General features: G+C 54.2%; 1 protein-coding gene across 2 annotated transcripts in view; it reads right to left on the reverse strand.

Moving 5' to 3' along the window:
- PNKD (PNKD metallo-beta-lactamase domain containing) overlaps positions 1-14,747 on the reverse strand; it is a 57,114-nt gene that overhangs the window by 24,844 nt on the left and 17,523 nt on the right. The window lies entirely within an intron of this gene.

Consider the following 14,747-nt stretch of genomic DNA (forward strand, 5'->3'; position numbering starts at 1 on the left):
TGCCGGCTGCTCCACTTCCAATCCAGCTCCCTGCTAATGCACCTGGGAAAGCAGTAGAAGATGGCCCAAGTGCTTGGGCCCAGAGGAAGCTCCTGGCTCCTGGCTCCTAGCTTTGGCCTGGTCCAGCCCCAGCTCTTGCAACCATCTGGAGAGTGAACCAGCAGGTTGAAGATCTCTCTCTCTCTCTCTCTGTAAATCTGAATTTCCTGGCCGGCGCCGCGGCTCACTAGGCTAATCCTCCGCCTAGCGGCGCCGGCACACCGGGTTCTAGTCCCGGTCGGGGCGCCGGATTCTGTCCCGGTTGCCCCTCTTCCAGGCCAGCCCTCTGCTGTGGCCAGGGAGTGCAGTGGAGGATGGCCCAGGTGCTTGGGCCCTGCACCCCATGGGAGACCAGGAAAAGCACCTGGCTCCTGGCTCCTGCCATCGGATCAGCGCGGTGCGCCGGCCGCAGCGCGCCGGCCGCGGCGGCCATTGGAGGGTGAACCAACGGCAAAGGAAGACCTTTCTCTCTCTCTCTCTCTCTCTCTCACTGTCCACTCTGCCTGTCAAAAAAATAAAAAAAAAAAAATCTGAATTTCCAATAAATAAGTACATTTTAAAGAGAAACGCAGGCTCTGGGGCCCTCCCCCCAGAGAGCCAGACTCAGAGCTGGCTGGGGCCTGAGAACCTGCATTTTGCCTGGCTGATCCTGAGCTCTGCCTTGCCCGTTCCTGGCCCCAGTCCCAAGGCCTTCACTGCACCCCAGCGGCCTGCTGAGCCCCTGGACGCCCTTGGGAGTCCTCTGCCTCTGCAAGCCTCTGTCCGGGCTCCTCGCCTCCCCAGTACTCATGGTCCTGCATCCACGGCCCCTTCAGCCAGTGGCTGGCTTCCAGCCCCCCAGCTCTCTGTGCTCAGCTTTCTCCCCTCCCAGTCACGACTTGGGTTCCACCCCTGAAATCAGCCCCCAGCCGCCAGCCTCCAGACCTGCCTGGACCGAGCCGCCAATGCAGCTTCTCCGCTCCCCGCTCAGAGAACTGCCGTCCTGCGGGAGCCAGGCCTTCCTGGGACCCCGGGGCAACACCAGCGCTTGGCGGGACTTGCGATGTGTGCAGGTCTCCTCTCAGTGTCCAGAGCTGGTATTCCAAACCTCGGGCCCCATTTGCTTTTGGCAGATATCCTCCTTAGAGCACACTGTCTCTGTGGCCACTCGCGCCTCTACGGATTATGCTGCTTGCACAGGGAGCCCTGTGAGCCTGTCCTGGTCCTGTCTCCCGGCCGCCGCTTTCCCTCACACTGGGAGCAAACCCGAGCATCCCACTGCCTCACAGACTTCCTGCACCTCTTCTGCCTGTGTCATAGCACAACCCGGTTTCCTTCAAGGCCATCATGCACAGAGGTGTGGGCGACTGCATTTCAGTTCTCAGCTCTTTCCCCAGGAACATGCCCGCCGGCACGTGAAAGGTTTCCCCACACCATCGCTGCAGGGCTCCGTCTTGGTGGACATGATATAAGCAGAGGCCGTGGTGCTGTTGTGGGTGGATGTGGGCCGTGTCCATGTCTTTCACTGTGACAGCGTCCCTCTGTTAGGTGGGCCTGCGTCGAAAGACACAAGGAACTGACCTGGATTCCACTCTCATCTTAGGAGCTGGGCCAGCCCAGTGGAGCCCAGCTTAGGTAGGCTGAAAACCCAGGCTTCAACAGCTGGGGCTGGGTCAGGCCAAACAAAGCCAGGATCCAGGAACCGCATCCGGGTCTCCCACATGGGTGGTATAGGCCCAACCCCTTGGGCCATCATCTGCTGCTTTCCCAGGCTCATTAGCAGGAAGCTGGATCAGAAGCACAGAGTAGCCAGGACTCTGTGGCCCCTGTACCCACATGGGAGACCTGGAAGAAGCTCCTGGCTCCTAGCTTCAGACTGGCCCAGCTTTGGTCATTGCTGCCATTTGGGGAATGAACCAGCAGATGGAAGACCTCTTTGTCTCTCTTGCTCTCCCTCTAACTCTGCCTTTCAAATGAATACATCCATCTTAAAAAAAAAAAAAAAAAAAGTTGAGCAGCTGGGTCTTGGACTGGAGCTTCTTAACCCACTATGCCGCAGAGTCGGTGCTGTGGTGTAGCAGGTTAAGTCTTCGCCTGTAGTGCCGGCATCCCATAAGGGTGCCAGTTCACCAGGTTATGAACAACCTGGCTGCTCTACTTCCAATCCAGCTCCCTGCTAATGTGCCTGAGAAAGCAGCAGAGGATGGCTTAAGTGCTTGGGCCCCTGCACCCACGTGGGATAACTGTAAGAAGCTCCTGGCTCCTAACTTTGGCCAGGCCCAGCTCTGGCCATGCGCCCATTTGGAAGGTGAACCAGCAAATGGAAGCACGCTCTCTCTTTCTTTCTCTCTCTTTCTCTGTGTGTGTGTGTGTCCTCCTCTCTGTAACTCTGCCTTTCAAATAAATCTTAAAAAACAAAAACCAAAAAAACCTGCTGTGCCACAACACTGGCCTCAAGCAAACAAATCTTTTTTTTCTTTTTGACGGGCAGAGTGGACAGTGAGAGAGACAGAGAGAGAGAGAGAGAGAGAGAGAGAGAGAAAGGTCTTCCTTTTGCCGTTGGTTCACCCTCCAATGGCCACCGTGGCCAGCGCGCTGCGGCCAACGCACCGCGCTGATCCGAAGCCAGGAGCCAGGTGCTTCTCCTGGTCTCCCATGGGGTGCAGGGCCCAAGCACTTGGGCCATCCTCCACTGCACTCCTGGGCCATAGCAGAGAGCTGGCCTGGAAGAGGGGCAACTGGGACAGAATCCGGCGCCCCGAATGGGACTAGAACCCGGTGTGCCGGCGCCACAAGGCAGAGGATTAGCCTAGTGAGCCGCGGCGCCGGCCCAAGCAAACAAATCTTTAAAAAAAAGAAAGAAAAAGAATTGTGGCAATGTTAATTTCCTGGTTTTCATACTAATACTGTAGTTGAGTAAGATGTGAACCTCTGGGGAAGCTAGATGACATGTATGTATGGGACCTCCTTTTTGTTTTTGCAAGTATTTTGTAAACTGAAATTATTTCAAATTAAGTTTTTCTCTTTTTTTAAATATAACACGCACATAGAGCTGTGTTCCTGTGTTAATAAAAGTTGCTTTAAAAAAAAAAACAACATAGATGTGGTTGATTACTAACCATTCTCTACCCCCTCCCCTTTCCTGGTTGACCCCCGCTTCACCCACTCTCCTCTGAACAGTGGTAGCCTCCAAGTGAGCCCCTCCCCAGCCCTGCTGGGTGGACTTGGATTGGTCCAGGCTAACTGGGGCACTCACCGCCCAGCCAAGCTATAGGTCAGACCCGGAATGTGATGTAACCCTTGCCATCAGATAATAATAGCAAATATTTATATAACACGAGCCATGTGCCAGGAACTGTTCTAAGAGCTTTCCATGGATTAACCCTCAATGCCCACAATGAACCCATGAACCGGCTACGATCCCAATTCTTGCACAGCTAAAAACACCCAGACCAAGTGGATGGCTCCGGGTGATGCGGCTGTGAGCAGGTGAGGGGTCTGGGCTGGGGGCTTCCAGGGAGCCTTCCTTCTTATTCTTGTTTTTTTCCTAAAGATTTTTTAAAATGTATTTATTTGAAAGGCAGAGTTACAGAGAGAGAGAGACAGAGAGAGAGAGAGAGAGAGAGAGAAAGAGAGAAATTGTCCATCCACTAGTTCACTCTGTTAAATGGCCGCAAAGGCCAGAGCTGAGCTGATCTGAAGCTGGGATCCAGGAGCTTACTCTGGGTCTCCCATGCAGGTGCAGGGCCCAAGGACTTGGGCCATCCTCCACTGCTTTCCCAGGCCATAGCAGAGAGCTGGACCGGAAGTGGAGCAGCAGGGACACAAACTGGCACCCCTATGGGATGCCAGCACTACAGGCAGTGGCTTTTACCTGCTATGCCACAGCTCCCGGAACCTGTATTCTTGAAGCATAACTGAGCCCCTGCCCTGGGCTGGTTATGTGAGAATATAATTGTCTCCTTTGGAAAAAAAAAGATTTATGGATATATTTGAACAGCAGAGCAACACAGCAAAAGGGATAAACAGAGAGAGGGAGAGGGGGAGGGGGAGGGGGAGGGGGAAGGAGAGGGGGAGGGGAGAGAGAGAGAGAGAGAGAGATCTTCCATCCACTGATTCACTCCTCAAACGACCCCAACAGCCAGGTCTGGACCAGGCCCGGCTGTTGCAGCCATCTGGGGAGTGCAGAAGCACATGGAAGATCTCTCTCTCTCTGTCTCTCTCAGTAACTCAGTCTCTCCACTAAATACAACAAATCTTTAGACAAATATTTTCTGACCTTGTACAATGATAATGCCTTGCTACTTTTTATTTCATTGATCATGACTTTATTAAGAGAGAAAGTAGGGCCTCCTTGCTATCTCTACTTCCGCCTTGCATCTGTTCTCAGGCCTGGGCTCCTGCCTCCACCGTGCCATCCTAATTGGCCCTGCCCCTCCGCAGGTCTGGTCTGAGTGTCCAGTCCTTGTTACTGACGCTCTGGGCGGCAGCTGTGACGAGGGACTATGCCATTGGGCCCTCTGCCTCCCCTGTGCCAGCCTCCTCGGCCACTCAGCCCCCCTCTGGAGCTGCAAACCACCATGCCCAGCTTCCTGCTGGTCCCCCTAACTTGGGTTCCCGGGCCTCCTCAGATTGATTTGTTCAAAGATGATGTCATCATCCTCATGGCTCCCCCCACTCCACAGCTCCTTCAGGGCCCTCCATCTTAGCAAACGGCACCACCCTTCTGGTTGTCCACACATGGCATGGACAGGAGTCCTGGCTCCAACACCCAGCTCTGCCACTCCCTAGCTGTGTGACCGTGGGCAGGTCAGTCACCCCCCTGAGCCCCAGTCTCCTCATCTGCCAGTCCAGACGAGGAGAGGCCCTGCCTTGGCGGGTGTTTCGCAAGGACCCAAGGCGATCACGCGCGCTCTGCGGGCCCTGCACCCTGCCTGGCGTACAGATGTCCGAGAAATGCTGACTCGAAAATAAACCAACGTCTTCCTTTTCCCACACAACCCGCTGACCCCCTTCTCCTGTGACATCCCCCAGGGCCGTTCTCCTGGCTTGCTTTTTACAGCTCTCAAGCCCCCTCCCCTGTACCCTGGCCACAGCCTTCCCTGTCCGGGAAGCCCCGCCCACTCACCCCCGAGGCTCTGTTGCTGAAGGCGCGGCAGGAGCCCCCTGTTGGCTGTGGACAAACCTGCAGACTGCAGCCCCTTACCATCTAGCCCTGGCTTCCTCCGCTTCTATCCCTGTTAGGAGGCCTCCTCGTCGCTCCCTTGGGCCCAGAGAGGGCCAGGTTCTCACTGGCTGCCTGGGCACCTGCTGCTGCCCCTCTCTGGAAGCCGCCTCTCCCCACTGCCAGCTCCCCAGCGAACCCCAGACTCACTACTTACTAACCCTGGGACCGCGGGTAAGTCGTTTATCTCTGCCCTTGGCCTCTGTGTGCTCCTCTGGCAGATGAGGTCATGACAGTCCCTGGCTCCTAGGGCTGTGGACGAATGAGGCAAAGCTCTGAGAACAGTGCCTGGGGCGCAGGAAGAACTCAACCCACGTCAGAGATCGCCCTGTCAGCAGCACGGATGACCCGGGGGCAGGGGTTTTGCCCGCTTTCTTCCCAGCGGCATTCTGAGTCCTTCCATCATGTTGTAAGGGCACAGCCGTCCTGGGAGCCTGTTTGTCCACTGAACCAGCCCTAGCTCCCAGGGGCCGTGTCCTCTGGGGACAAACTTCTCTGTCCTCATCCTCATGAGGCTGCGGGGTGGATCCTGGTGCTTCCGCACTTTGAGTTCCTTCTCCTCTCCTGCAGCATCAACATCTGGCCCTGGCAGGTGCCTGGCTAACTGTATCGCGAGTGAGTACAGCAGGCAACCTTCCCTCCCGCTGCCTGTGGCCCTTACCCTAGCTCAGGCCCCTGGCTCACGCGGAGCGCCTCCAGCCCCCATCCACCTTACAGAGTTCACGCGAAAGCCTTTGGAAGTCCAGCTCTGCACTGGGCGTCTGCCTGCTCAAAGCCAGTGCCAGGGCTGGTGCTGTGACATGGTGGGTAAAGCCACCGCCTGCAGTGCCGGCATCCCATATGGGCGCCGGTTCTAGTCCTGGCTGCTCCACTTCTGATCCTGCTCTCTGCTACGGCCTGGGAAAGCAGTGGAGGATGGCCCAAGTGCTTGGGCTCCTGCACCCGCATAGGAGACCTGAAAGAAGCTCCTGGCTCCGGGCTTCAGATGGGTGCAGCTCTTGGCCGTTGCAGCCATCTGGGGTGTGTGTGTGTGTGTGTGTGTGTGAGGGGGATGAACCAGCGGATGTAAGATCTCTCTCTCTCTCTCTTCCTCTGCTCTCTGTAAGTCTACCTTTCAAATAAATAAATCTTTATTTTTTTTTTAAAGCCATTGTCTACACAGCCGGATCCCGGCACCTCACGGAGCACCAGGGGCCCAGCCCGGGTTCCTCGTGTTTCGAGCTCCCACTGCTGCCTCCTCCAGGCTCCCCTTATCCCAGCCTGTGCTGCCCCACCCAGAGAAATCCTCCCCAAGAGACCAGGGACCTTCTGGCCCCCACACCCCCAGGGGCTGTCACACCCAGGAGGGCAGGAACTAATTAGGGCCAGAGTTCTGGGGCCTCCAGCAGCTGTCCAAGGGGAGGGCCAGGGACCAAGTTCAGTCCCCAGGCAGCTGATGTGCCCTTGACTACAGCTCCTTAAAGCTAAAAATAAATCTGGCCTCCTCTGGGAATCCTTTCTCTCGTGGCCACAGTTATTGGCATCCCCTGGAGACTACTCTGTGGCCAGGCCCTGGAGGGAAGCCGAGTCGCAGTCACACAGACACAAGGTTGCAAAGCAGCTGCTTCCCTACTCCGGACCATCTGAGGCCACAAGGTGACACCCCGGGGTGTCCTACAGGCCTTGGTCTCTTGCTCATGCCCAGCACCCAGCACTTTGCTTCACACGTGGCAGAATAAAGTGGCCCGAGGAAGAGGAGGAAGGCCAACAGCGACAGATGCAGAGCCATCCGCCAGGTGGCAGGTGCGCGGAAGCCGTTGCCTGGCTTGCCCGGCGGCCGGGACGGCTCCGTAAGGAAGGCACTGGCTCCACAGGCCAGGTGACTGATCCTGGCACAGGGGACTTAAGTGACAGCATCTGAATCCAGCCCTAACCCCAACCCCAAAACCTGCGCCTTTCCCACCTACAGCAAGCTGCCAGCTGGGGCACAGTCTGCCAGGAGACACTCAAACTGGTACTCGCAGGAGAGTTGCAGGGTTCGAAGGACCCCAAGAGTTCCCCCCACCCAGTGTCTGCTGGGGCCACATTCCAAAACTCCCAGCGGACACGTGACAGTTCTGAGCCCTGAACCTACTGTGTGTTTTCCCTATACTTCACATACCTAGGATAAAGCTTAATTTGTAGTCAGGCACAGTAAGAGATTGACAGAACACATGTAACAATATGCTGTACTGAAAGCTGTTTGAAACTTAAGAGTTGGTTATTTCTGGAATTTTCCACTGAATGCTTTTGGACCGAGGTTGACTGCAGGTCACTGAAACGGGAGAGGTGGGCACTGGCAGCACTCGGCCGTGTCCCTCACCCGCCCAGCACATGGCTGCCCCTCGTAAATACTCGCCCAACAAATGTCAGAGGTCTTGGGTCTGCATCCCAGCTGAGCTGCTCCTATGAGCCTGAGCAAGACAGTATCCAGCCCTGAGCTCGGTCACTTTCTTCAATGAGCTGTTTTTAAAAAGCAGAGAATTTATAACATCTGAAAACGGGGAGAGAATAGACCCCCATTGCTTGGCTGTAACACGGACCCATCCCTAGGTCCTGGTCTCTTTATCTGTATGCAAGGGGGATTACAGTGACTTTCAAACTTTAAAAATGTATTTATGGGGGCTGGTGCTGTGGTGTAGCAGGTATCGCCGTTGCCTGTGGTGCCGGCATCCCATTTGGGCACCAGTTCAAGTTCCAGCTGCACCATTTCTGATCCAGTCCTCTGCTATGGCCTGGGAAAACAGTAGAAGATGGCCCAAGTCCTTGGGCCCCTGCATCCTTGTGGAAGACCCGGATGAAGCTCCTGGCTCCTGGCTTCAGACTGGCCCAGCACCAGCCATTGCAGCCATCTGGGGAGTGAACCAGCAGATGGAAGACCTCTCTCTCTGTCTCTGCCTCTCTGTAACTCTGCCTTTTAAATACATAAATAGATATTTAAAAATATATTTATTTGTATTTGAAAAATCAGAGGTGAGAGAGATTTTCCATCTGCTGTTCACTGCCCAGATGCCTGGCTTTGATCTGGCCCGGTCCTGGCCATTGTGGCCATTTGGGGAATGAACCAGTGCATGCAAGATCTCTCTTGTCACTCTGCCTAATTTTAAATAAATGCATCCTAAAACAGACAAACAGCTGGGCCAGGCTGAAGCCAGGAGCCAGGAACTCTGTCTGGGTCTCCCTCATGGGTGGCAGGAGCTGGGGCACTTGAACCATCCTCTGGTGCCTCCCAGGGTGCACATTAGCAGGAAGCTGGGTCAGTGGAACCCGCACCTCTGACACAGGATGCGGGTGTCCCAAGGAGCAACTTCACACACTGTGCCGCAATACCTGTTCTGATTTTCTTTCAAACTTTTTCACCATGGACCATAAGAAGAAAACATAGTTTACATTGAGACCTATGCATAATAAACCTAGAACCCCGTGTCACGAGGCAATAATCATGCCTATATCTTCATTTGTTGGCCTATGTTTTTTAAATGCTGGTTATGATCTACTCACTGATTTCACAGAGTTGAATGATCTTCCACGCCGGTGTCTGTAAATTGTTAGGCTTCTTTTTTTTTGACAACCAGTAATAGCCATATCCTGCCCCCTAATGGTCATGTCTGGAAACTGTGCCATGCTCTTACCTAGCTCCGCAATTTTGGGGCTTGTTGGAAGAAAATGAAATTCAGTTAAAAGTATTGAGTGCAGGGACCATGCGGCATAGCGGGTAAAGCCACTGCCTGCAGTTCCGGCATCCCATTTGGGCGCCGGTTCGAGTCCCGGCTGCTCCACTTCCTATCCAGCTCTCTGTTAGTGGCCTGGGAAGGCAGTAGAAGATGGCCCAAGTCCACGAGCCCCCTGCACCCACGTGGGAGACCTGGAAGAAGCTCCTGACTCCTGGCTTCAGACTGGCCTAGCCCTGGCTGTTGTGGCCATCTTGGGGAATGAACCAACGGAAGGAAGACCTCTCTCTCTGTCTCTGCCTCTGCCTCTCTGTAGCTCTGCCTTTCAAATATATAAATAAATAATAATAAAAAAAATAAAAAAAAAAGTATTGAGTGCAGACCCTCGGTTAGGTATGTGGGGAATGAGACCCAGGGTGAATTAGCACCCAGACCTTGATGCCCAGAGTTTCCCTCTTACTGATGACACGGTCACTACAGATCTGTAATGTTTTACGGTAGCCACTGAGTCAGCTGTGGCCTCAGCAGCTGACGTGTGGGTAGTGCAGCTTGCGCTGGCCAATGTGCCGTGTTCTTGCTGAAGATGAACCGCAGCACCAGCACCCATTCTTCCCTGTCAGCCTTGACTGGGAACTTCTGCAATGGGACAGAACTGCGTGGCTGTCTTTTCCCATGTACTAAAGCACAGTCATATAAAGAAAGTTCAACTAAGCTTTAAATTTTCTCTAATCTAATTCATTCACATTTTCCAAAAAAGATTTATTTACTACTTAAGAGGTACATGAGCGAGAGAGAGATTGAGCTCTTAACCTGCTGAGCCAGAATGCCAGAACCTAATTCAGTTAAATATAAAACCAATACTTACTTCAGTTATTGGAAAACACTCCAGTATGTTCATTTTATAAAATGTTTTAGGTTTGATTTAAATACAGATCAAGTATTTCTTTTTGAAAAATTATTCATTTCATTTGAAAGGCAAAGTTACAGAGAGAGAGAAGGAGAGATAGATAGAGAGAGAGAGAGAGAGAGAGAGAGAGAGAGAGAAAGCTGGAGCCAGGAGAGTCCTCTGGGTCTCCCACGTGGGTGCAGGGGCCCAAGCACTTCCTCTGCCTCTCCAGGCACATTAGCCGGGAGCTGGATCAGCAGTAGAGCAGCTGGAATTGAACCAGCATCCATTTGAGATGCCAGCACCGCAGGCGGAGGCTTAACCCTCTATGCTACAGCACTGGCCCCACAGATCAAATATTTCTGATGAAAAGTTAATATCCTACTTGTGACGTATTGTGTTAAATATGCACCAGATTTAAAAGGCTTACTGTTAAAAAAAAAATCCAGGGTAGGAGTTTGGTGCCATGGTTAAGATGCTGCCTGGATGCCCACACCCCCTATCACAACACATGGGTTTGAGTCTCAGCTCTGCTTCTAATCTAGCTTCCTGCTAAATGCATACTCCAGGAGGTAGCAGGTAATGGTTCAAGTGCTCGGCTACACATGTGGGAAACCCAGATGGCATTCCTGGCTCCTTGCTTTGGTGTGGCCCAGCTCTGGCTGTTATAGGCATTTGGGGAATGACTCAATGGACAGAAGATCTCTTTCTTTCTCTCTCTTTCTCTCTTTGTCTCTTTCTCTGTTGCTGTGCCCTTCAAATAAATAAAAGTAAAAAAACATTTTTTAAAAAGCCAGTAATAATATGTTACAGTAATATTTTTGGATGTATTGGGTTGAATAAAGCTATTATTAAAATTAATACACTGGTGTCTTTTTTTATTTTTAAAAATGGTTACTAGAGAATTTAGAGTTACGTGCGTGGCTCATGCCACGTGTCTGTGACTCTCACAAGGCTGGTGTTTCTAATGTGGTCCCTCCTTCCAGCCTCTCCCACACTGCTCGTCTCGCGAATGTTTGAGGGAGAGGGAGGAAGCTGCTGGGGTGAGGGTAGGGGTGTGGACCAGGAGCTAAGCTCTGGACACTGCTCAGGGTGTGGTCCTCCGGGCTCAGGATCTCAGCCGCCTGAAGCAGACCCCCAACTGGTTTGCTTGCACATTAAAGTATGAAAAGCCCAAGTGCAGATATGGGTGGTTGTTCTCTGATTGCTTTTCTTTACTCAGTGACACAGGAAGCAAGGTCAAAGTTGAGAATAAGCGGTGAGCATTTGGCACTGGGGGTAAGACATCGCCTTGGTCACGTGCACCCTGCATCAGAGTGCCTGGGTTCGAGTCCCGGCTCCTTCATTTCTGATTCAGCTCCCTGAATGCACACCCCGGGAGGCAGCAGGTAGCTGGGGCCCTGTCACCCAGGTGAGAGACCCGGATTGAATTCTGGGCTCCTGCCTGTGGTCTGGCCCAGCTCTGTGTGCTGCAGACATTTGGGGAGTGAACTGGAGGATCGAAGATCTCTCTTTGTGTAGCTAGTGAGCAGAGAGGACCTAAAGACAGACACCACCCAAGCCATGTGCACTGCCCAAATCCCATCACCTTCCAGGCCGCCTCACCCCACTCCCCATCTCGCTTCCCGCCAGGCACCAGGCACCCTGACACCAAGCCTTGCCTCCTTTGAACATTCAGTCTGGCCCTGCCCCAGGCACCACCCCCTGTCCTATGAAAAGAAGAACAACTTCTCTCCTGAGGTTGCCGCCCTCACACCTGGGTGTGGACTGTGCGTTGCCTTTCAGTAAAACCCTACTCTCCCGCTCACCTCTTCCCAGAGCTGGGAGGGGCTCTGGGATCCCTGCCGAGAGGCGGGGAAGCACGGGCCGGCCCCGGTGTGGCCACTGGGCTCCTTCTGTGGCTCGGGCGGGTTCCTCTCACAGAACCTACTTCCATTCCTGCTGGGGCAGCGCCATTCTCAACACCGCCACGTGCCACCTGCAATGCCTCTCCCTTGTAGGACTTCATAGGAGGAAACACGCTTGGAGCTGCTGTTCAGAAAAGAGGGACCTCGGGCCCTTCAGCCCTTCTAGTGGCGAAGCTGGGACGAGCCCCTCACGCCTGGACACCCACGCTCAGTCACTGCTTCCCCTCCCCATTTCTGTAGGAAGAGTGCGGCACCTCGCTGGTGCGGAGAGCTCAGGCTTGGGGGGAGGGGGTTGAGTCCTACCAGCTGACCTCCCCCCTCCCCCACACATCCGCCCCTCGTGCCTGCCTGCCTCCTCGCTGCCACCACCGCACCTCACAGCCCGAGATGCCCCTCAGTCCCAGATGTGGGGTCAGAGCTGGGCTGAGATGGCTGGGGATGAAAGAGACTTTGTCCCTGCCCTCCAGGCTGCGTTAAATGCCTCAATTCACTAAATACAGAAAAGGCAAGTTGTTTGACAAAGTTAGTCATAAACACAGAGATCTCACTTGGGTCCGGAAGCCCTTAAAGCTGGGCCATCAGATAGCAACGGCAGGAATTTGTGGAGCCCCAGGGCTGAGCCAGAGCAGCAGGCAGACTGTTCCCTGGAGCCCACCCCTCCCTGCCTCCCCCACCTCCTCCCCTCCAGCACCACACTTTAGCTTTTCCACTCCTAGAATACCCTCACCTGCTCCCTTTCCCTCAAATACAGGTGCCCAGTTAAAGGTCAATTTCGAAGTATTTCAGGGACCGGCAATGTGGCACAGCAGGTTGTGACACCACTTGCGACGCTGGCATCCCACGCCTGTTAGGGTCCTGGCTCTGCTCCACTTCTGATCTAGTTTCCTGCTAATGTGCCTGGGAAGACAACAGGAGCTGGTGCTAGCACCCAGGTCCTGCTGCCCACCTGGGAGACCCAGATAGAGTTCCAGGCTCCCCGCTTTGCCTGGCCCAGCCTTAGCTCTTATGGCCAGTTGGGGAGGGAACCAGCAGAGGAAAGATGGCTCGCTCTCTCTCTCTCTCTCTCCATCTCTCCCTCAGTGTTGATCTGCCTTTCAAAACAAAAACTAAATTAATCTTTATAAAACCCAAAGTGTTCCAAATATCGTATGGGACATACTAATAGCAAATAGCTATTCCTGACGCTCCCCCACCCCGCCGGCTCAGGGCTCCTTTTTCTGGAAGGTCCGACACTCAGGACTACAAGGATCTGGCCCCTTCCTGGCTCCCTTACACTGTGAGTCACTCTAGGGCCAGGGCTGTGCCTGGCAGCTTTGTCAGCTCTGCCGGGATTCTAATTAACAACCTGCTAAGGGCCCCACAGGTAAGGCCTTGCTCGTTTAGAGAGAGCCCTTGGGAGCTACACTGGGTCCCTGTGCCTGGTGCTTCTGGTGTTATTTTTGGTTCCATAGCCACGCCAGGGACTCAGGCTCTGCATGCGGTGTGCCTGTGTGTGCCCTCCACCGGCTCCCCAGCAGGGGGCTGGATGCAAGACCTGGTGACTGCCAGCTGGAACAGAGATCTCCTTGGAGACCTGGTAGCTGTAGAAATTGGGGTGCGCTTTCTGGGAAAGGTGTCTGCCGGGGCCTGGATGTTGGTGTGTCCCCCCAAAGTCCTATGCTGAATGGGACCCATGCCCTTATGAAAGGGGCCTGTGGGAGCCGGCTGGCTCCTTCCTCTGCCTTGTGAGGATGCTACCCGCTGGGAAGCAGAGACGGCCGTCTCCAGACAAGGAACTGCAGTACCTGCATTTTGGACTCTGAGCCACAAATCTCTGTTTATAAATTACCCAGCCTAAGGGCATCTTGTTCTCACAGCCGGGAGGCCTAGGACATGTCCCAAGCTCCGGGAGCGTGGGAGGGACCACGCAGATGCGGCCCAGTCACCGGGGCACTGTTCCTCCAGCAATGGGGGGGATGCATGAGGCGCGCAGAGCAGGAGGCCCGGTGAGCCCCTGCAGGAGCTGAGACTACACCGAAGGGTGGGGGAGCTGGGGGGAGCCCAGCACAGCGCCACCCACGGGCCCCTTACATAACTCCCACCTACCCTACTCAAATTCTACCTGTGTATGGTAGAGGGCGATTCAGAAAACCTCTAATTTTAATTGGTCTGAAAAATGTACCCAAGCAGGGACTTTGCTAACTACACTCACTGGGAACCGCGTCACTTTCACTTATTCCTACTATACAAATTCCCAGGTCAGTCCGTGGGCTCCGCCCTCCTACATCTTGCTCTGTGGAAGAGCCGGGCTGGCCGTCGGAGACGATCAAGTCCAAGCGCCCAGGGATGGGTTTGGTACCAGCCGGCGTCCAGGCTGAGTTGCAGGACTGCCATCCTGTCCAGCTGTGCCTTGTTAAGACAATCCCTGCACATCCGATGAGGGAAAGTGTCAACAGGCTGTGGGAGCCGCCTGACGGTGGTGCTGATCCGAGGCTATTAGCGGGAGATAAACACTTTCAACACCACTGGCCTAGCAGAAAGAACGTGGACTTTGGAACCACACAGAGTTGGGCAAGCCCGCTGATGGTTTACTTCTGGGAACCCGTTTCCCCAGCTAAACGGAAGTGCGGCTTCATTCTTCACTGGGTGGCTACGAGGGCTGTGCCCTTGGGCGCGAAGCCCCCAGCCCAGTGTGGTGCACTAGCGTCTAACAGTGCAGGACCTCTGACACCTGCTGTCCTGGCTGAGCATGGCCATGTGGGGCATCAGGACATGTGAGGGGATCCCATAGCACTACATGGCTGGGAGGGACTGTGGCACGGGATTCTTGAGCCTGGGCTCAAGTCCCAGCTCCACATCCGATCAGCATCCTGTTGTCGCTTGCCTTTCAAATAAACAGACCCTTTGTTAACAAAATTATATATTACACTTTTGTTAAGTAAAAATAAAAGCATAAAACTTGCCACACACTATGCCCTGCTCTAGAAAACAAGTAAAATAGGCATTATCGGCAAAGCAAGACCAGAGCAAGCCCTTCCCCCCGC

Source organism: Oryctolagus cuniculus, chromosome 3 (genome assembly GCF_964237555.1).
Source record: "Oryctolagus cuniculus chromosome 3, mOryCun1.1, whole genome shotgun sequence".
Lineage (NCBI taxonomy): Eukaryota > Metazoa > Chordata > Mammalia > Lagomorpha > Leporidae > Oryctolagus > Oryctolagus cuniculus.